We start from the raw sequence: 22,282 nt of genomic DNA, 5'->3' as shown, positions 1-22,282 counted from the left end.
TGCACAAAGAAAACTGACAGATACTATGACTCAATTTACAAGCATTTATTAAAAGCCAATGAATGGAGTATTGGATGCAGATAATGGAGATCTGGTTTAAAATCCTTGTTGAGGAATTAAGTTCATTAAGTAACCTAGGGCCAGTCACTGTCTCTCAAGCAAGCCTATCTCACAGGATAACTGCAGGGATTAAGATTTTCAAAACTTCAGATGTGTCATGTGTCTTTGGAGGATGAGCAAGATAAAAACAAACCTTTAGTTTTAATTTGCTCCTCAATTTTAATCTTCTGTTCACTGTGCAACTGTAAAGCACTCCCTTATAAATCAGTTTAACAGAGAGAGAAAAGCAAAGAAAATGAATGTGCTAAGCAAAGGAAGAGATGATGAATGTACACTAGCAATGTATTTGTGACCTCATAGAAGATTATTGCATGGGGGTAAGAAACGCTAGAGCAGCTCATTTCTACTGTCATTATTGCAAGATTGGGGAAAGATTGTCACACAATGTCATCCACCTACTGTTCTTGTAACGTCATGGAATTGTTATGCTAGTGGAATATTTCATTGACGATTAAAAAAAACATCAATGGCTTACCAATAGCAGTTCATTAGCACTATTGCAAACATGTGAAAAGCAATCATGTTTCAATAGCACTATTGAGAATTTGTCGTTAAACTTTCCAGAGAGTAGATTATCGCACTGCACTCATTAAAACGGGGCTACTCCACTTTCACTGCTCTGACAGCCTCCTGTTGCATTTTAGGATTTGTAGTTCAGTGAGGCCTAAGAGCTCTCTGGCTGAATATTCTAAATGCCCCTTCCTAAACTACAAGTCCCAGAATACAACAGGAAGATAATCTCCTAAATTGAATCCTCCAGTCTCCCTGTGTGCCTGTTCGGCAGAATCACTTCATGTGTCACGCTTGTGAGTCACAGGAGAGTTCCTCAGTGGCAAGAGAAGACCCATTTTTCTTTCTGTTAACACAACCCTGTCTGCTGATGTGTGGAATGTAAAATTGCTTTTTTACTGCTCATGAATCATTAAAGCCCCGTTATTGTGACCAGTGTGAAAGTAAGTGTTTTAATATTGCCATTGTATCATTCTTGCTTAATAACGTTAACAATATTAAACTGTAAATGGCCCTCATGTGATAATCTTCCTAGTCTATAATGCCTGTGGTGGGTTATCTACATAGGACTCTTTCTTCATAGGGCTGCAGAAGTTTCCATTACATGCTAACAGATGTGAGACCTATTTGTACAAGGAAATGCTTGCAAATGGATCAGAGCTGGGGCTATTATGGCTTCCAAATGTATTGAACTACAATTTCCATCATATCTAGCCATGCCAGCAATCAACATGGGGGGGGGGGGGGGGGAAGGCAATGATGTACAACCTGGACTGTGAATAGATTCATTTGGGTGCATTCACATGCAAAAGGGATCTTGAGTTCTGTGAACATGTGAAGAATCCTGCTTACTGAAGCCAACCTAGTGCAATGTTCTCATCATACAGATGCCTCATGGAAGCATGCCAGCAGAATTTAAATGTAATCCTGATATTAGGGGCATACTACAGACATAACTCCATACTGCTGTTCACAGTAGACCTGACATACAGCCATGTTGATCTGTAGTGCTCTCAACCTCCCCGATCCCAACCTCCCAGGAGTCATCTTCCTCAAGGTCATCTCAAGGCGCGATGACTCATTGCGGAGGATTTTGGTTCAGTTTTACCCTAACTGGGTGTTGATGGCTGCCACTATCTTTATGTATCATTTTAAACAGGACTCTTATTTGGTTGTTTTTAAAAAGAAAGACAGTTAATCTATGTTGAAAACAAGTAACAGGTAAGCAGCAGGGTCCACAGAAAATATATTCTATGGAGGGTGGGAGGTGGTAAAGACTCACTCAAAATGTGTTCCAAGCAAACCTATTCAGAAACTCCTATTCCAGGAAGTAAATTTCTAAGACGCTTACACTCACGCGTGCGCGCAAACTCGCGCACACACACACATACATGGAGGCAGGTAGGGAATGTGTATGATGGGTTGTAGATGGAAGGAAATTATCCAGAGATTGCTGCTGCTTCTACACAGCTTTAACAATACATTCCTATACAAACAAATCTACTTAGAGGATGGTAATGAATCCAACAGGATATAGGACTCTAGCCTATGTTATCAAACTACCTGGAATACAGCTTTGGGTTTGTTTGCTTTTTACTGCAGTAAACTCACTCAAGTATTTGACAGAGGTTTCAGATAAGGCTTTTATGACACCATCTCTCCCCATCCCCATTCACTGAATTTTCACAGGGGGTCCAGACACTGTTGTCCTCTACTTATAAGTCTGGAACGTTATGCAAAATTTGAAATTTCCATGTCACTTGTTCATTGCATCATTAAATAAATAATTATTGTCAATATCATTGGTGCTTTGATTGTGGTTCACTGAATTAGTTGACTATTGATGTCAACAGCTGGACATTGTTTTCCCATTAGTTCTGTCTTGTTCATTTGGTTTTTTGTTTGTTTGCTGCAACACTGGCTTGGTGGGCCTAGGTTTGTTTCAGTCTTCATCTCCTACTGCTCCATTCCTCTCACTGTACACCTCAACCAGAAAGAGACAACAGCACACAGTGCACTCACAAAATAGCAGTCAAGTGATCAGCCATAGGATGCCCCCCCTGCCATTTTCAGGCCAAATTCCCCATAATGATCAATATAGAATAACACTCCCACCCACCCCCACCCCCATTTTTGTCACAGGAATAGGGAAAAAATTAACATGCTACAGTGTTCTTAATATTCAACAACAACAACAATTGTCAGAGTGTTCATAAATAAATTAAAAGTTCATTAATGGCAAAAATAACTAATGCTCATAGCCCTCCTTTTCTACCAATATTTCTCTTTCTCTCTCTCTCTCTCTCTTTTTTTTTTTTTACTTTGTACCATGTAAAATATGTTCAGGGCAAAATGAAATAGCTGCAGAGTGCTTTTTAACTGTTACCAGGGAGAGCTCTTTAAGTCCTAATTCCTGAAATCATGACTGCACTGTAAAAATTGTTGTGAAATCGTTCCCAGTGATCTGCAATAATGCAGTGATTTATTTATTTACTAAATTTATAGCCCACATTTCTCCCAGAGTGGAATCTAAGGCAGATACAAATTAAAGGTACAGGGTGGATATGCATGAATTAATTCAAGATAGGTAAGAAGTAGCAGATCCATTATTTTAGCTCCTTCCACACCAGGGGCCTTCAGCACTTCTGAGACCCTGCTTTTTTGCAACCATCTGGAAGTCAACCTGCCACTTCCATGGCAATGTTGTATTTCCTATTACAGTTCCACGATGTCCATTTTCAAGGCATAGGCAAAAGTGTTAACTGCACAATTACGCCAACCATTGTAGCCTGTATGGGATTTATTGTTTCAGTTTTTTATTTAGTTTGTTTTTCTTCCTGATCCAAACACTAAGCTACCTCCCAAAATACCCTTATAATACAGGATTATTGGATAAATAAAGACATTGGTAGGATGACCGAAAGTGACTCTGCAATCACAGAGCATCAGGGAACAGGATGAAGGCCTTCTTGATATACACACTGGATGGCTAAGCGGAGGGGGGAGCACGATATCATCTTGGAAAGCTTTCTGGTCTTTATTAAAATGAGACCACGGTCAACCTCATAGAGCTCACGGACCAGGCTCTGGGCCAAGGATAAGTTCCTTCTGCAAATATTTATTTTATCATATCAATGACAAACTCCTTTGTCTAAACATTTTTATTTAATCATAATTTACCAATTATTTTAAATCAATTGTTTGCTTGCTTTCTAAACACTAATCAAGAGGACCACATTAAAAGTTGCTCAGGCAGATAAGATGCATTATCTCACAGTGGGTTTGTGGTCGTAATAGTCTGGCATGTTTCCTGGGCTATGGCTGAAGGAAGAAGGGGGCATGGATTAACAATCTCACACCCTGTGGGGGTTCAGTGCCCAGATCCAGCTGGCAAATGACATCTCTTGCTGCTAGCCAAGTTGGGAGACAAGAGCTTTCATGCTGTGGAGAAGTTAAAAGACACATTATGATCCTTCCTTGCTCATCCTCCTGACACCACTTTGTCCCACAGCATCATTTCTACCATCCCCTTTGTTTCCTTTAAACACTAAAAGCTGATGGTCCTACTCCTAATTAAATAATTTTTAATTGATTAATGACATACGCCCCATTTGACTAACTGACTAATAAATCTTGGAAGTGTCCAGACATGTGTATATGGCAAAACAACAGTAGTTCTGGGGCAAAAATAATAATTTCTTTGTCTCAAAATCACTGATGCATGAGTCACAGCAGGTATCATTTCAGAAGACACATCCCTTGTGCAAGAGAAGGTGAAGTACCTGTTTCAAAAATGATGCTTGTCACTTCAGCCCTAGTGAAGTCACCCATAAACATACTCAGCCCTGTGAGAGAGAAAGAGAGGGGGAGGGGAGAAAGAAAGAAAGAAAGAAAGAAAGAAAGAAAGAAAGAAAGAAAGAAAGAAACTATTTGCTCCTATGACTGTCCCAGATAAACTCTTCCAGTATTTTACTCCTCTTATGGCTTGAAATCTTCTTGTGATAACCAACAGAAAACTTTATTGAACTGATAAATCCATCACATGTAATTAGTCAATCACAAAGTGTGTACAATCAATGTTTTGTATGCAGCTCTCAGATACTGGGCTCTCTCACAACTTTATAGGGGGTCAAAAATTAGATAGGGTGTATCTTACAGCTAGGGCTGCCAGATGTTTTTTATTTGAAATATCAAAGATTATCTCTCCAGAGAACATAACAAACATATCTGCTTTACAGCCACAAAGCCCAGATGATACCATTCTAAATGGTGTCTTTAAACTAAAATAAGAAAGCAATATCAGCCATTTGCTTTAATATATCAGCATTTCTTTTTTCCTTCAATACAACCAGTGGGTTAAATCCAATCAAACTCATCAGTTTCAATGGGTCTACTCTAGGGAAGACTAATACTGGATTCAGCACTGTACTTGACATGTTTCATATATAACATACAATATTTTGTACTAGGAACCTACAATGAGGCAATTGTGCATATGACTGTCACAATTAGCACTTTTAGATTAACTGTGTATAAAAGTTTTGGAAACTGGTTATCTAATTTTTCTCATTTTTGACATTACATTTGGTTTTTCCCACCCTGTTTTAAGCAAGAGGAGCTGATTTATTTTCTTGCCTGCATTGTAATTTGAGCCAAACAAGAATTCAGGAATCTGTAATGCTTACCTTGATTTTGTGGAAAACATTTTATGTCACCAACATTTTTACTTCTGAACTAGGAAATAAAGAATGTCAACAATATCATTTTTTTAAAAAACAAACAACACCTAATGTATTCATTTGTCCTACAGACTGATGATCATGGGAAGTTCAGCGTGCTTCTAAATACTTCTAAAAACATTTCAGCTAGAATTTTTAACGTTAGCCCAATTTGTATAAATATGTTAATATGTGACTGAAATTTTGATTCATTTATTTGGGACCACCGGTACTACCTTTCTGTGGAGGTGGGACTGCATGTTCCAGTGAGGCAAAAGGCTATGCTGAAAAAATAAACTTGTACTATTAAGCTTAAATGCCCAGGAGCCAGAAGAATTCAGGACTAAAGTCAGCGATACTGTCAGGGAGGAATGCAAAAGTCACTATCTGCAGTCCAAAAGAAAGAGGAGCCTCTACAGATGAGAGATTAACTTTTAAACAGTAAAGCACAGATGAAAAGCAAAAGTAAAAGCTTACAGAAACAGAGGCAGAACCCAGAATGTTCAATGATATGTGCAGTGGGACAAGGAGAACTAGTATAATAATCAATGCAGAGAAATATAAGGTGATAACAAAAAAGGAAGAACAAGAAACCTCTTCCACAAGAGTTGAGAAATCAAAGGGAAATTTAAATTGAGAGTGGGGATGCTCTATGACTAGCAAGAGGACATGTTTTATGACCAAATAAAAATAAAAACCCAACAGAAATAAATACATGGAACAACTATGTAAAAGAGATGACAGATTCATTAAAGGAGTTGAACCATTTGAAGATGAACCTACAATTTAGAAAGTGAAGTGGAAGCTGCACTCAGAACACTTGGAAGAAATAAGTCATCAGGAACAGATGACACACCAGTAGAGCTGCTTCAAGCTGCAGAGACAGAATCTACACTAGTTCTAACTGTCAACAAATATGGAATCTACTCTAGTTCTAACTGTCCCCAAAGAAAGGGGATAGGAAACACTGCAGCAACCACCAAACTACTGCAATTATTTCCCATACAAGCAAACTGATGCTAAACATTCTAGAACAAAGACTTTTTACCATACATGGAGCAAAAAATACCAGTTGTCCATGCTGGGTTCAGAAAAGGAAGAGGCACTAGGGATTCTACTACAAGCATACAGTGGATAATGGAGTGCGCCAAACAATTTCAGAAGACAATCTGAAGTCTGCGCTTGACAGATTATAGCAAAACCTTTGATTGTGTAGATCATGAAATACTATGGATCAGTCTTCAAGAAATGGGTGTGCCACAATATTTTATTGTCCTGAAACATAACCTATATTCAGGACAAGAGGCTACTGTCAGGACAGATTATGGAGAAACAGAAAGGTTTCCAGTTGACAAAGGGGTCCAGCAAGGCTGCGTTTGCTCACCCTAATGGGAATGGCCTGCCGGAAAAGATCCGTCACATCACCAGCTTAAGCTAGCTTTTAAAAAGCTGTCAAGACAGATCTCTTCCAGCAGGCCTTTCCCAAATAGGAAAGCCCGGGCCATAAAAATGGAGTTCTCTTATGTTGTGTCTCCCATTGCCCCTTTGCCCAGTTTGAAAAACTGTTAATTTTATTATTATTTCATTTTTAGAGAGTCTAATAGACTATTTTAATTGTCCTATGTTTAATTGTCAGTTTAAGGGGGGAGGGAAGAGTGGGTCATTTATATAATGCATTGTTATAATTTTAAAGTGTAAGCCGCTCCGATTGTTTGTAACAGAGAAGCGGGATAGAAATAAAAGTTTTATTATTTATTTATTTATTTATTTAACTCTTTAACTTGTACATTGATGATCATACCTAAAGCAGGATTAACCTGGGAGGAAGTTGGTGTGAAAATTGGAAGTAACACAACAATTTAAGATATGGCAATCACACCATGCTACTATCAGAAAATAGCAAAGACCTTGAACAATTACTAATGAAACTCAAGGAAGGAAGTGCAAAGACAGGTTTCCAGCTGAACATTAAGAAAACAAAAATAATGATTACAGATGATTTACATAACTTTAAAGTAGACAATTAAGACCCTGAAATAGTTCAATATTTTCCGTACCTTGGCTCAGTCATTCATCAGAATGGAGACTGCAATTGAAAAATCAGAAAAAGACTAGGATTTGGAAGAGCAGCTATGAAGAAACTAGATAAGATCCTGAATAGTAAAGACATATAATTGAATATTAAATTTAGGCATGTCCATGCCATTGTATTTCCATTTTCTATGTATGGTTGTGAAAGCTGGACAGTAAAGAAAGGAGATAGGAAGAAAATGAACTCATCTGAAATGTTGTGCTGGAGTAAAGTTCTATGGATATTGCTGACAAATGACAAAAAGAAAAATAAATGTGTCTTAGAGGAAATCAAGACTGAACTCTCTCTAGAAGTCAAGGTAACTAAACTATCATCCTTTAGACATATAATGAAAGACACACCTCACAAGAAAAGACAACAATGCTTGGTAAGTTAGAAAACATTAGGAAAAAAGAAGACCACATTCAAGATGGAAGGACTGAATCAGAGAAGGCACAACTGCCCTGAGTCTGCAAGATCTGAGCAGGGCTGCTGAATTATAGGGTGACTTGGTGGGTGGCCATAGGTTGAAGTCAATTTGATGGCAGTTAACAACAACAACAACAACATCGCTCTGCAAAATTTGAAAACCTGGGATAATAGAATATTATAAAAAGTAGACTATGATTAGGAAAAGATAATACATGCATGGTTGCACATGTTGAGTCACTTAAAAAAAGAGAGAGATTACTGAAAAACAGCACACTGAAACTACCCTTCCCCAATGTATTATTACATGTGAACCCTGGATGTGAAATTTGCTCTTTTTACTGAGAATGTTGTGTTTCAGTTGCAATATTAGAGATTGCTTGTGAAAAGGACCATTCCAGTGACTGCCTAAAATAAGACTCTAAGAGAAGACTTGTTTCAATGTTTACAGAGAGGAGCAATGAAGGGTGTGTGTGTGTGTGTGTGTGTGCAGTATCCCCTTATCAATATTCTCCGTAAAATTGAAGCACTACTGCAAACTAAAATAGCCTGGTTGAAAGTAAAGGCAGATTGTGCATGAAAAACAACAAAAATAAATTACAATAAAACCAGGTCAACTGACACCCATTAGGCAAAATCTGTATGATTTGTTTCCCTAGCACTCACAGTGAAATGCCATACAGTTCCCCTGGAACACAATGAATATCTGTACAGGTCAATTTAAAAGTATTGTTTATTTAACCTTGCTGTTTTTTCTTGCTCAGAACATCTCAGCTTCCTTTTCTCCAGAATCTTTACTTCCCACTTCAATAAGCACTGCTCCAGTTACGTCTCTGGGGGGAATTCTTTTCCCACACCCATATCTGCTTCTCATCTACAGCACAGATTTTGATGTTTATTGTTTAAAAGATAAGCCTTCCAAGGCTTTGGCTTTCCCAGCAGAGTACATGGTGGGTGCTTGTCCAGCCTTTTTTCTTGTTCTTTCCCATTTTAGTGAGTAACACTGGTAAACCTCTTGCTATTTCAGCAGCAAAATGCAACAAGTATCCGGCTTTCCCATCAAAATTAGAAAGGTTACAAGCATTGATCTTTGCACCAAACACCCTTCCTACTGTCAAGAGATTCCGGGCACTATTTCTAGTGATAGCAAGAAATCACAGCTACTGTCAGCACCAGAAACCTGAGATAATCCAGGGGAAGTCATTCACAACATTCTTGGTCGTTCAGGTTTACAATCAATGAAGACTTCCCTTGGGTCTAATTTTCAATCCAAACTTTGCAATTTATAAAGAAAAAAATCTATTCCGGGGCAAGATTTGCTATGATGGTGTCTATGAGTTCTTCTTGTCTTGCATGGTTAAATGATTTGAGAGCAAGTATGAAGTACTAGCTAGGGTTTTGGTCAATATTACATAATTCAGAATTCCTAATATACAGAAATCAAAAACATTGCCATGTTAGTTTTTTGTGGGTTTTTCGGGCTTATGTGGCCATGTTCTAGAAGTGTTTCTTCCTGATGTTTCACCAGCATCTATGGCTGGCATCTTCAGAGAATGCTTACCTGGAAAAAGTTGTGTGTGTATGTGTGTGTGTGTGTATACACACTGTGTGAGCCTGGGAATGCAGGAGTGATTTGCATGTGTATGGCAGGCCTCAGGCTGGGATGCTAATGCAAAAGAGGATTAGTAGCACCTTTGAGATTAACCTAAAGAAAGGTACTGGTAGAATGAGCTTTCATAGACTTCAGTTTACTTCCTCAGATGCAAGAAGTAAAGGGTCAGGAGAGACAGATATATATAAGCAGACTGTGTGAAAGAATGCAAAACTTTGTGGGTATGGACATTAGGTGACAAGTTCAGTTTTAACAATAGTCACTGGGGGACAAAGGCAGAAAGAATGATGTTGCCTAAAGCCAAGGTGAGTACAGTTGACCCCTATATCCACAGATTTTTTTTATTCACCAAGTCAAGCATCCACTGCCTGAAAATATTCCAAAAAGCTAAAATTGATTTTGCCATTTTTATAAGGTACTTCATTTTAGTATGCCATTATATTGAATGGGACCTGAGCATACATGGTTTTTGCTACCCACAGAGGGCCCTGGAACCAAACCCCTGTAGATAACCATATGAAGGAGTATTGGAATATAGTGTGGGAACCAGAAAGGAGACTTGATGAACTGACCAAGAGAGTCTCCATGAGGCTAGGAGTTTAGCTAGTGTTATGCTGTGTGCAGTGTGCCAGGAAATCATTGTATCTGTTAAACCTGCAGTTAATGGGCTGGAGTTTGTGGACACATTTCAGTTTCACTGTTTCTCTTTCCAATCTTCCTTTGTAGTTTTTGTTCAAGAACAGCTGTTCTGAGGTACAAGACGGAAAGTCCAGGAAGACTGAAGTATTCAGCAACTAGTTTTTGTGTATACCCATTCCTAATGTCTGATTTATGTCCACTTATGTTCCAGTGCAGAGAGTGTCCTGTTTGCCCAGTGTAGAGTGCTGAAGAGCATTGTTGACACAGAATGGCATATACCAGGATGAGCAAGTGAAAGTCCCTCTAATATTGTGGGTGGTGTCATTAGCCATCCTCAGGACTTGTGTTGACAATGCCATTCAGCACTCTATGTCTTGTCTATTGCAGAACAAAAATTGCACAAGTTCCCCAACCATATATACTATACTCCAGTTTGCTTAGAATATATTACAGTGTCTTGAATATGTTAATACCCAGGGTCCAGAGAACCATAGGGTGATTTGGGCTTGGGTTTCTTCATCTGAAGAGCCCTGGTGGCGTAGTGGTTAAATGCCTCTACTGCAGCCACTCACTCACAAACAAGGTTATGAGTTCAATATCAGCCTGGCATCCTTCCAAGGTCGCTAAAATTAGTACCCAGCTTGTTGGGAGCAAATAGGTTACAGTTGTAAACTGCTTAGGGAGTGCGTAAGTGAATTGATAAGTGGTATAGAAATGCACTTGCTACTTGCCACTTGCTACTGAATCTTACCATACTGTGTGTCAGAAAGCAGTATCACTTTTCTAATATTGCTTGGAAGAGTCAAAGGAAAAGAGGGGAAAATTCTCCCAGGCAAATTTGGCATTTTGGATTTCAGTCTACATGTACTTTGTTGCTATTGTGTGCCTTCAAGTCATTTCCATCTTACGATGACTAAAGGTGAACTTATTACAGGGGTTTCATGGCAAGGTATGTTCAGAGGGTTTGACCTTGCTTTCATCTGAGGCTGAGTTTCCATGGCTGAGTGGGGATTCAAACCATGGTTTCCAGAGTCATACGTCCAACACTCAAACCACTACATCATGCTGGCTCTCCTACATGTACTAGCAATACACTATAAAGGATGGCCACGATCTGTCATGCCCTCCTTATAAGCTTCTAGGGACATCAGGCTGACCACTACTGGAAACACAATACTAAACTAGAGGGCCCTAGAGTCTGCCTTGAACCTACCAAATGAGTTTGTATACTATAATACATAGTTTGTTTATTGCCTTCCCTTTCTGATATGACTGGCAGAAAACAAACATTTTCACTCACTGATAAGTCTTCTTGCTGAAGACTGAATTCCAAAACTGAGATGACATCATGGAAAAGGCAGTGAACCATTTACTAAGCAGGGCCTAATGGGATGATATTAGCAGTCAAAAAAGCTGATGTGAGAAAAGCAGAGGCTGGAATGCTATTTTTAACATCTAATTCATAACTTGATACTAATTTTTAAGGCGACTCTTTAGTATTTTTCATTTAAAGAGTTGACATGTTACTAACACATTGCAAGGGAGAAATGGCCCCAAATCCCCCTATATAATCCCTGAAACCAATGCTTTAACATTACATCTGACACTAAAATATTAACACTGTGACTAGCCATTGCACTATATTGCAAAAGGAATGTTATGCTTTTATTACAAGCCAACAGAGTTAGTTGTAATTACTGTTATGTTATTGGGAAACATTAGTTATTTAAAGGGCTGCTTTGTTACAAAATGGAGATATAAATACAAATACAAAAATATATAATAATATTTGATTGAGATGTCATACATAAAAAGAAATGTCTTTTTGGAATCACCTTGTCTGTTTATTGTCTGAAACATTACATTTGAATAGCTTGTGAATTTCAGTTAGCTCAGGGTGAATGTTTGGGAGTGAAAATAAATTTTAAAGCCATAGAATGTGCTGAATGAGGGATTCTTTAAGGCAACTTTTTTGTTCCAGTGCACACAATTGAAGAAAAAAATAGAAAATTAAAAATTAAATCAAACAAACAAACGATTTTTCAGAGGAATGAGTTAAAAGAGAGAGAGGATTGGAGAACTATTGGATGGCTTTCCTGGTGGGGTTAAAGCAGGTAATTTCATTATGCTGAACCGTGGAGATAATTAAGGGCCTCTTGCAAGTTCCTGAAGGAAGAAAACCTTCTCACTGTATGCTTAGTTTCTTTTTGAAAAGAATTGATTCTCCCTGAAGACACACAGAGGAAGAAGAGAGAGGGACTGTTTTGGTCATCAGCACAAATCTGTTGGTGAATGGAAAGAACCTCCTGACTCAGAGCTGGAACCAGAGCCAAAAGCCAAATGTGGCAACAGAAGATCAGGTTCACCTTGAAGGCAGTAACCAGAAATGGAGATGAAAAGCAGAATGTAACATGCTACACCCCTTCTCCTTGTGGTGGAATGCCACATCTGGGCTCTTTTGAATTTCTTCCTTGACTAGACAGCAGAAAAGCAGTACACTTATGTTACTGCCTTCCTCTCTCCCAGAAACATGCCAAGTCATGGAGCATCAAACTAATTGTAGAGTGATGAGGGAAAGCATGGGAAAGGATGGGGGAAACCCATATGGAAATTATATGTGCCAAATATCAACTCGTGGGTGCTCTGTCAGCAGGACAATGGCCCATTTCGCCCCAGTTTTATTTTATGACAGTGGAAGGCTTTTTTTCAAAACCAGAGACCAGTCAAAAAGAGGACATATTTGGCAATTTCCCCCTAGTTTGTGTGTGTAGAGGGGGAGTCAGGGGGAGTCAGAGGAGTTTAGGTGGCACTCCAAGTTTCAATGGAAGGATGCAGTCTTGGAACTCTCTCCCTGATGAGCTCCGCTCGCCCCCCCCCCCCCCCTGGAGTCATTTAAGAAAAATCTCAAGACTCACTTATTCCGCCAAGCCTTCCCCCACATGTCCTGACTGTCATCTTCTCCTGTGTATTGCGTGTTGTTTAGATTGTTTATTGATTTTAACTGGTTTTAATTATTAGGTATGAATGATGGATTTTTAATGATGGATTTTATTATATGGTTTAATATGGGGGATTTTCGTGGTTTAATTTTTATCTGTAATTTTTTTTTGTTCTGCGCTGTATTGTATTTCATTATTATCTTGTAAACCACCGTGATCGAAGGAATGGCAGTATATAAATAAAATCTCATTTATTCATGCGATCCCCAAACTTCTGAAAGTTACCCACCCATGTTTAAAGTTAAAGTAAAAGAGAGGCAAGCACACATTTCTGTTGCCATGTCAAGTTGGGCTCAAGTATTTATGGATATGTTAAGTACACGTGTTGGTTGTCAGTATGCAAACACATGGACCTGAGCTGGTGGATCAGTCAAAAACTCAAATGTACCTATCCTTACTAATTAGACAACACTGTTCGGACTATATTCAAGGTGGCTTGTGTAAAACATTTAAAACGTAATGAATTCTTCAGGTATACATAAAAGGAATTATACAACCAAATAAGCCGGTTAAGTTAAGGTAGTAGAGAGCCCAGATTGCCACACTCTGAATAACAATAAAAATAAAATCTAGTTGGACCCTGTATTCCACAGGTTCATCTTATGCAGACACAGTTATATGCAAAGATCCCCTCCATGCTCCTCATACTATCTTGTGCTGCTCATGCTGCTGCTTATACTGCCTTGTGTTCAGTGTTGAGTGGCTCCTCTTCACTGCCTCGTGCTATTAGTCTCTTGTGCCAATGAAGTGGTTGTGTCAGCAAAGGGGTCATGGCAGTGAAGGGGTCGTTCATTTTGGGTAAAAAAAATAGCCAATATTCCAGATTATACATGAATGTTGTGTTATGCGAAGGAACCTGCAATGGATTCCTCATGAAATATAGGGTCCGACTGCATTGAAACAGAAATGTTTTCAAGTCCTATGTAAAAATTAATATGTAGGTGAAGAGGAGTTCCAAAGACATGGACTACCACTGAAAAGATTCTCTTTCTAATACCTGCTGATCTGATGGATCTTGATGGCAAACCAGCAATGAGCAGCCTCTGAGGCCAATCAAACTACTCAGAGAGTATTGTATGGCTACAGATGGGTTACGGCTCTGCCCCACCTTATTTGGAACTTTAAATATGAACATCATTTGAACCTGGAAATGAATAAGCAGTGACTACAAGCAGAATAATATAGATAATAACAATAACTATTTATTTTTTTATTTATTATCTGCCTCTCCTTGGAAAATTGGGGAACAACAACAAATAAGACAACTCATAACAGGAGTTAAAAGAGAATTTAAAACCTATACATATTTAAATCCATCAATAAATACTTTAAAACCATAATTTCAAAATAATCTGGATAGGCCTGTCTGAAGAGACTAGTCTTTACTGTCTTTCATTCTTCTTATTATTGTATTGTTGTTATTCTGTTTTGCCAGGGCCTTTGGCTACAAGCAATAAAATGTTACTTACTTACTGCTGATTTAAACTCAGACAGTGTCTTGAGCTAATCAGTGTCTTCTGGCAGGTCTAGTCCAGGGACTGCTGAAGAAAAAGTCCTCTGGGTAACAGTTTTCTGTCCTCTAGGTTTTTTGTCCTGTGTTTCAGGCCCCTACAACTACCCTAACAGTTGTCTTCTGTACCAGTTGAAATTTCCAAGGAATCTTTAAGACAGCCTTGCATACAAGATGGTAGAACAGTCTATTATACCAAATGCTTTGGCTTATATCCTGTTGCTAGTCCTATTGCTAATTACTTATATACAGTGTAATTTACCTATGTGTTGACCCACCATTCAACAATTATCTAAACAGGTCTACTCTAGTTGGGAATAACCAAAAGGATGCCACCTAATGTGACTGAGGTACAGCCTGTTTTCTTTATATAGGGTCATACTATAGTTAGCAAACCAGCCTAAGCAGGTGAAAGCAGTTCCTTGCCACTTCACCTCTTTATATATAGTCAAATCCAGGTGAACATCAAAATGAGAACATGAGGGTTTGGAGGGTGAGGGGAGACAGATTGTAATCATGTGCATAGCTTGTTACAAACCTATATCACAATCAGCAAAATTCTTAGTGCGTAGCACCCTTCATCTTATCTGAATTAAAACTATCTTATTTGCCCTCTTCTGTTCCAAAACAAGCTCCTGACAGTTCATAGTTCTTACAAACTCCCTGAAACTAGTTTATGGAAAAAAGAAGACCTGTATATCATATGAATACTGATGATGCCTTAGCTAAAACCTGCATCATAATTCTTCCAATAGTTTCATGGCATGTTACAATCATGAGATATATGATGGAACTTGTGACACACAAAAAAGCCAATGATAACAGAGATCCCCCAGCATTGCCTTCTGGTCAGCCCCTCCAGAAAAAGATCAGATGCACAATAACATTATGCCTCTCAGCCCCAGTTTGACTGGCAGAATGGAGTAGAAGGATACTCTGAAAGTATTAAAGGCAGCTGAGATATCCAAGAGGATCATCAGGCTGCTTTCTTCCTTTTATTTCCTGTAATCTGTTAAAGTCCCTCAGACAGCCTGGAAGCTGAATTGGAACAGATCCAAACCAATAAGTTTATCGCACAGCGTTCTGGCAACGTTCTGGGTACTAAATGAGAATGGAACAGAACATACTTTATCGCACGGCCGGGTTCCCTTCCAGGTCTCAATTGGTGCTGATAGAGTCCCTTGCCCATCCCAGATTGAGAACTGTTTTCAGACCGGTCCAGGTGATGTTAGTGCAATAAGCCAACCAATTCTCAATCTGTCCTTGTCTTCTGACTGGCTAGGATAATTTCTTGCCCACCTGTCCTAGAACGTTTGCAATCTCTATTGTTCTTCCGGGTATGACGTGAGGAGGGCACCACAAGTAGTATTGAAATTTAATTATATTTTTATTCGTGTAATTTTTTTTAACCATGAAAAAGAATGATCTCAATGTAAACATCTCTGTAGCATTTTTTTGGGTGGAGAATTTTTTCCCCTCGTACACTTGATAAATAAATGTATGTATACATAAACATAAATTTATACATAAATTGAAATTCATATGTATGGTAATGTTTCATTACATCACAACATATAAAAATTAGAATAAACCAAAGGTATAATTTCCATGCTGAATAAAATTTTGTAACAGTGGTTATGGACACTGTTACAGTTTTGTAACAGTGGTTATGGACACTGCATGTTGTTTTTTTTTCCTGCTGCAGACATGTACAATAAGTTCATATGTGATAAGATCATACAGTGCTGATGTCACTTACTTCCGCAGGACTAAAATCCTCGCTAGAACAGTACGCATGCGCAAAATAAGGACTGCTTGGGAACGACCTCGGCTACAGTAAAGAAAACTCAGTATATGCAGTGCGATAAAATGTGTTCTCATACCGTTACCATCACATTACAAATTATAGAATGCAGTAACACCCATTCTCATATCATTTCTCCAAGGAACATTACAGGGACTCTATGGGAATGGTTCGATAAACTTACAAGTGTCTTCATATACTTCCTGAAACAGAGAAGCTACCAGTTTCCCATAATGAGCACTGAACAAAATTTATTGTCTATTCAAGGGGTAAGCCCAGCAGGTCTTAGTTGGAAGAAAAGATGAGAGGCTTTTCACTTGGGGCAGAAGACAGACTGTGTGGCTTCCTCAGAATCTAGGAGGATCATGGGCTGATTTCAGTTAAGTTACTAAAGTTATATGTCCGAATTCTAACCATTGTTAATTGAAGATATCTCCATATAGTGCTGTTTCTCATATTCAAAAGAGTCCAACTACATTTTCCAAGAGGTCTTAACTACTGCCTCAGTCTGACCAGAGGGAAGAGATAATGCCTCTTCCCTTTAAAGAGATATCAACTTCCTTTCGAAAGCTCAGCCCCAGCTGATTTCAATAAACATGGAGATATAGGAGCAAAGAAGATGGGAACAGATCTCAAAGCTGCCTATACGCACCCTCAGGGAACACTAGTGTTTAAGGATTTGTGCAAGCATGTCCCTTCTCTTATGCCATGCTGACAGAGGATTCATCTCATTGCAGTACAGCAGTCAACCTTTCCAACATCTAGTTCATATGTAACTAGGGGGTTATATTTCTGAACTATAGATATCCAGTGGAATCCATTAAAATACCTTATTTTTAAAGGTTTGTTTATATATTATATATTAAATAATGGGGGGGGGACCCTAAATGAGTAATGAGTGATTTGACAGAGGTCCGATAAGTGGAAGACCCGTCTGTTGTACTGTAATACATTCAGTCTAAACACATTTATGGCAGAAGGATATATCTGAATTTAATGGGCTGTAAGATGATGTAAAGGGGAACTGTTTTGCTTCAGAGCCATCTGACTGATTCAAATCAGCAGCTGACTGACTACAAAATGTTTGATTCTCTATCAGTCCCCTTTCCTATAGCTTGTTATAGTGTTTCACATGGATTGTGGTATAGTTTGGGATTTCCACTGCAGGGCACTCTCTCTTGGGCTTCAGGTTAAAGATGGCTACTTTTTGACCTAAATGGCTAAAAAGGATGTCTCTGTTTCATTAAAATATCTTGAGAAGAACCAATTATGACTGACTCAGCACATCAGCAGACAGCTTCAGATGTGCATCACAGTCTGTCTTCCTAAGTAAAAAATTCTCTATGTAGGAAAAAACCATGCTGTGTATGAAGTGATCCTTAGAAAAACAATATGTACAACAGTGACTCTGTATCCCAGAAGCCAGACATACTATATTTGATCATCTTAACAAAGCTGGAAAAGACATTCCTTTACTGCACAATCTAAACACACAGTAGCTTCACTTGATTACATTTAATTATGAGATTTTAATTTTAAGGCCTGCTTTGCAGCTCAATAAGAAACAACTGTTATGCATTAAATATGAGTGAACCTTACCAGAGTCCGGAGACCAGGCTCGTCGTCACAGGGATGTCTTTTAAAAGATTCCGGCTGGAATGTTATTTTGAACTCTTTGAAATGGCAAAAGTGTTTTTAAACATCACCAGGTCTCTTGGGAAAGTCAAGTTTAAACTTAGTAAAAGGTTTTTAATTTTAAACCATTACTTAAAATAGTTGACATAAAATTTGGTGGGAATTCTTTTAAAAGCCTAAATCTCCTGAACTGGAAGTGACATTTGGAAACTTTAAGGGGGGGAGGGAGAAGGCACAGAATACTTGTTTTATTGTTGGTTTAGTTACTAAACTTTAGCATGAGCTCATCAGTGACTTATGGGATCAGCTAACACCCCCACATCCCACTCCATGCCTACCCTTATCCCTGTCCCCCTGTTCAGCACTCTTTCAAAAACAGGGGCTAACAGGAGACCAAATTTATCTAGAATGTTTCTGAAAGACTGTTTCCTCTACTAAAGGCAATCAAAGGCTGATCTAACATAAAATCAAATTACATATTATTTTTCTTTAGAGGGTATTTTTAAGACTCTCTTTCATAATGCAGTTTTAAAATAAATAGCCTGCCTGAAAAGATTCACATGAAGGTACATATTTGTTCCTGTGATGAGAAAAAGTTGCTGTGGGATATATGGGTGTGGGTGTGAAATCTTCAGAAGGAAAAAGGCTTCCTCTTTCTTTCCCTTCCCAACCTACTCATGATAGATTTAGGTTTTCATGACAGATTAATTCTGAAGAAAATACGCTTCTCAGGAATCTGAGAACTACATGATGTGGCACATTGGTGCTGACCTCTAACATCCTCCTCTGGTAATACATTAGGTTCTTCACAATGTGCGATGTGATGTCATTCCTTTATGAGTTTTCCTACTCTCTGCAAGTGGATGCCAATAATGTCACTCATTTAGTATTATTCAGCAATGTTGGTGAGGGATGAGGCCACAGATAATACACTAACTTTTAGTTGTCATGTCAGTATTCCCTGGAACCATAACTGGAAAACTTCTGGATTAGTAGCATCAGAGGCTCAAACTAGATGACATATTAAAGATTTTTAGACATCTTTTACCACTCCTAAGTAAGATGTCTTTCCCCATATTACACAATTTTCCTCATCTAAGCATTGAGTGTGCTTTATTTTGTAATTGATCATTGAAAGGGACATAATTTGCAAGTCCGACTGAACTGCCCATATCTTTTAAGAAATACCACTGAAGGAGAGAAAATAGTTAATCATATGGAATAATGTATCCCCTTTACTGTCTAGCTTGACACAGTATTCATTGTGACTAAGGTGCTGTACAGACCGGCGAAAGCGCCAGCCTGCATACGTACTAGGTGCAAATATTTTCAGACAATATCACACAACATTGCAAATATTATCAGAGGACATCACACAATGTCGCAATAATCTCATTATTATTCCATGAACAAAGAGGAATTCTAGCATCACTTTTGATTCACAGGAAAGGTCCGTGAATCAAAAGTGATGGGATAATTCTCTTTATTTACGGGATAATGATGCGATTATTACGACATTGTGTGATGTCCTCTGATAATATTTGCGATGTTGTGTGATATTGTCTGAAAATATTTGCACACCTGCTGCGCCTTGTCGGCAGTATATCTAGGGCCGATGTAGTGGCCAGCTTTGGGACCGCGGAATTCAGTTAACATGGTCTGCAGCCTATTGGGGGCCGACTGGGGCTGGAGTGGCTAGAGGCAACTCCAAGCTGCCAGTCTGCTTGAGCCCCTAGACACTATACTTCTATTGATGGAGCCTAGAATTGCATTGGCTTTTTTAGCTGCTGCATCACACGGTTGACTCATGTTCAAGTTGTGGTCTACTAGATGGTACTTAACGCCATAAATAATAGCAAAAATGACAAAGTACTGTCAAAATAAATGCTGGAAATGCAAAGAAGATTCCTAGATCCTCCTAGATCTACTAGGACTCCTAGATCCCTTTCACATATACTGTTGTCAAGCTAGATGCTCCCCATCCTATATAATAATAATAATAATAATAATAATAATAATAATAATTTAATTTATTTCTATACCACTATTCCAGGAATCACAGCGGTGTACAACAGCAAATGAAACATACATCATATCATAAAAATACAACAATTAACAATTAAAAACAATTAAAACCCTACAAAACCACCCCATACAAATGGCTGGATAGATGGAATCTGCCAATTACATTGCCAGGGGAGAAAAGATGACAACAGGCTCATGGGGGAAAAGCCTGGCAAAATAAAAAGGTCTTCAGGTTCTTCTTAAAACCATCAAGGGTGGTGACTGTACGGAGTTCATGGGGGAGAGAGTTCCAGAGCTGAGGGGCCGAAACTGAAAATGCCCTCCGAGATGAACTAAATCAAGCATCTGGAACTCTCAAAAGATGTTTCCCACCCGACCTGAGAGTGCGGGGCGGACTGTATGGGGAGAGGCAGTCCTCCAAGTACCCTGGGCCCTGTGCATTTCATTTCATTTTTTTTTTTTTTTTGCCCTAAGTGTAGTAGTACCTTACATTTCTCCAAGTTGAAATTCATTTTGTTAGTTTTGGCTCAGCTTTGTAATCTATTAAGGTCATTTTGAATTTTGAACTCATCCTCTGGGGTATTAGCTACTCCTCCTAATTTGGTGTCAAATAACAAATATTTATACATGATTTTAATTACATTATCATCATCCTTGCACAATTCTCTGAACTCTATAGCTAGATCTCTATCTTGATTAAATCTCTCCCTAAGTTGCACATAGGCAAACCAACTGAGATCTTTACCTTCCTTGAGAAGCATCTCTTGATTTAAACTCCCAACTATCTTGTTCCAAATATGAAAGATCATCATTAAATAACAAACTCAGATTTTAACTCATTCTTTCCTGAAAAAAAGGTTCCTTTGTTTTTTCCAAACTGATGTAAATGTTAAAACCCACCTTTTCCTTTTGTATGCTGGGAACATCATGTTTTTATCTTAAGATTCATAATGATAAATGATACAGACTCTCCCTTGCAGCCACAAGGAAATATTTATTGAGATGCCCTAAAATGTATAGTGCTACATTCAGCTCCTTGGCACTGGAACAACATGAAGAATGAATAAAACCAAGAATGAGGGCCATGTTGTGTTGTGGCAGAAGCTGGAGCTAAGTATCAAGACAAAGGGAGGGAAAGCCAAAAGGTGGATCTATGCCGAAATTTAGGATACACCAAGGAAAATCTGGTTGGAACTAGATCATCAGATTAGGGAGATTTTGCTAGGTGCTGGAATAAAAGGTGGAGATTCTACTGACTGGGAAGAATGTGCTGAAAACTCCATTTCATTTGAGAAGGTTTGGTAGTAATTCAGGGAAGGAGGCAGAGGTACCAGCGAACAGTAACACTACCAACGGTTCAGCATGAACTCGTGCAAGGAGAAGTTTAGTAAAACTAGAAGCAAATCAAGAGGGGACAACCTGTAATAAAAGAAGCAGCCAGATACTGCTTGGGGCTGAGAAAAGAAAGGTAGCTGACTTATCCTTATGCTGAAATGTGAGCTGTCAGGTGAACATGGAGCTGGCTAGTATATGAGGGGAAATGATTTTATAGATTGTAAGATGGTGAAAGTCTGATGTGAAAACATTTTTTTTTTAAATTTACAGTTGTGTGTCCAAACCGATGTTGAGTTCTAGCTTTCGGACATCCAGCAGAGACAAAAGGACACATACAATTTAATAAATGAACCAAGAATACAGATTCAGATTGGAAGTTGTATTGACTGATTCTAGGATCTAATGATGTGGACCATAATTGCAATCTGTTCCTCTTCCCAGTTAGTCTCAGAAGTGCCACTGTATTCATTTATGCCTTTTAATGTCAGGATATGATGTGTGTACATGTATTTGCAAACTCTCTTTCTTTCTTTTTTTAACTTCAGTCCAAATATCAGGATTGTATATAGCAGAAAAGATTCCCTCTTGAACCATTTGAATGAGAAAATGGACACTCAATAACAATTTCTTTAAAAAGATCTTATCTGATGTGGACTCAACAAGTTAAGGAAGAGGGAGGGATTTCCCTATTTAGTCCTCAGTGTAACCCTTGCTTCCTACATTAATTGCATGGCCCCAGACCATCCTAGCTCAGTAGCTTGTTTAGCCAAGGCTGTTTGTCACTTGATGTGATAAAGACACCTCCCCACACCTCAGGTTCCCATCCCCTCCCCCAGCTGCAGAGATTTCAGATAATGGAGGGAGGCTTCATTTCA

At 38.6% G+C, this 22,282-nt stretch overlaps 1 protein-coding gene across 2 annotated transcripts in view; it reads right to left on the bottom strand.

The window, feature by feature from the left end:
* The window catches only part of LOC149322097 (myocardin-like), a 130,008-nt gene that overhangs the window by 48,658 nt on the left and 59,068 nt on the right, over positions 1–22,282 (bottom strand). Inside the window, exon 1 of one of the 2 annotated variants that reach the window (XM_089534478.1) lies at positions 18,012–18,030. The exons of the other annotated variant lie outside the window; for it this stretch is intronic. The gene's annotated coding sequence lies outside the window, so the exon portion shown is untranslated. Of the gene's footprint in view, positions 1–18,011; positions 18,031–22,282 lie in introns of those variants that run through there. 2 annotated transcript variants of the gene reach the window in all.

Source organism: Sceloporus occidentalis, unplaced genomic scaffold, assembly GCF_023333645.1.
Source record: "Sceloporus occidentalis isolate IW3139 unplaced genomic scaffold, rSceOcc1.0.p SCAF_1, whole genome shotgun sequence".
Taxonomy (NCBI): Eukaryota; Metazoa; Chordata; class Lepidosauria; order Squamata; family Phrynosomatidae; genus Sceloporus; species Sceloporus occidentalis.
The sequence above is the reverse complement of the archived record's forward strand: the minus strand, read 5'-3'. Positions and strand labels throughout refer to the sequence as shown.